The sequence below is a fragment of the Haemaphysalis longicornis genome, unplaced genomic scaffold, assembly GCF_048455015.1.
Source record: "Haemaphysalis longicornis isolate Haplotype H1 unplaced genomic scaffold, Haemaphysalis longicornis Haplotype H1 scaffold_11, whole genome shotgun sequence".
Lineage (NCBI taxonomy): Eukaryota > Metazoa > Arthropoda > Arachnida > Ixodida > Ixodidae > Haemaphysalis > Haemaphysalis longicornis.
The window spans coordinates 102,068,991-102,070,642 of record NW_027526214.1 but is presented as its reverse complement, the minus strand read 5'-3'; positions in this window follow the sequence as shown (position 1 = coordinate 102,070,642).

Sequence of the window (1,652 nt, the reverse complement as noted above, 5' to 3'; positions counted from 1 at the left end):
TACAGACGCCAGTGGGCATGGCCTCGGTGCCATGCTGTTCCAGTGCACGATATCTTCAGTGAAAGCGTTGTGGCCTACGCCAATCGTGCCCTGACACCTGCCGAACGAAATTATACAATCACGGAAAAAGGGGTCCCACAGTTGTCTGGGCAGTACAAAAATTTCGCCAATACACGTACGGAATCCAATTTACGGTGGTCACGGACCACCATGCTTTATGTTGGCTCTGGTCGCTCAAGAACCTGAACGGACGGCTTGGCCGCTGGGCGTTGCGGGTACAAGAGTGTGATATCACTGCTACCTACAAATCTGGCAAAACGCATATGGATGCGGACGACTTTTCGCGTTGCCCTATCTCGTCACAAAGTGATTCATCAGCTCCTGCGGCTCAAGTCACCCTGACAATGGCACCTTCGGGCGTCGTGGGGCTCGACTGTCCCGAAGACATGGTTACACTCCAGCGGGAGACCATTATTGTCGGAAACTCATGGATCAATTGAACGGGTTAGCAGAGCCGTCGAACATCCGTTTACGTCGTCAGCTGCAGAAGTTCCGTCTCTTTAATGGTATCCTACATCGTTATAATTACGACCCTACCAGTGATAAGTGGGTTCCCGTCATTCCGCGTGCTCTTCAACAGCAGGTACTCCGCGTTTTTCACGACGACACTACGTTCGGGCAGTTAGGCTTTCGCAAGACCTACCACCAGATCAAAAGTCGTTTCTTCTGGCCTGGGCTTTCTACCAGTGTTTCCATGTATGCGTGTTCCTGCGCGCCCTGCCAGCACCGTAAACGGCCAACCACGACACCTCCCGGCCTGCTGCAGCCACTACCCTGTCCATCAGCAACAATCGACCTTGTGGGCATCGACTTATACGGCCCGGTGCCCGTTACCCCAGCTGGTCATCGTTGGGTAATAACTGCGGTTGACTACCTAACCCGCTATGCTGAAACCACCCCTCTCCGAACGGGTTGTGCTGTAGAGGTCGCCGAGTTTTTCATTCACTCCCTATTTTTGCGCAATGGTCCACCACGAGTTCTTCTAAGCGACCGTGGTAAGTCGTTTCTGTCAGCAGTCCTTCAGGAAGTTCCTCGTGCCGCCAAAACCATCCACAAAACGACCTCGAGTTATCAACCTAATACAAACGGGTTGACTCAGCGCTTCCATCGGACACTTTCTGATAGGCGTTCTGCCTACATCCGACCAGATCAGAGCAATTGGGACACTACTATGCCTTTTGTGACATACCCGTACAATGCATCAGTTAAACGCGCCACTGGTTTTTCGCCGTATTATCGTCTCTATGGGCACCCACCAACTTCTGTTCTAAATTCAACTTTCTTTTTCGCACCTGTTGACTGCACGGCGAATGTTCCCGAACAATTCGTTGCCCGCGTTGCTTACGGCCGCCAATTCGCCCGGGCGAATACTGAAGCCAGTCAGCATCTCCGAAAGTCTGACTTCGATGCCACTCACCGCAGTTTTTTTTTTTAGCCAGGGGACCAAGTTTTGCTCTGAACACCCGTACGCCACCCTGGTGTGTCCGAAAAGGTGTTTTCGCGATTCGCCGGTCCTTATACCGTTCTTCAGCAAACGTCCCCGGTCAATTATCGCGTGGCTACGAACAACATCATCACCGATGGTCGCTGCT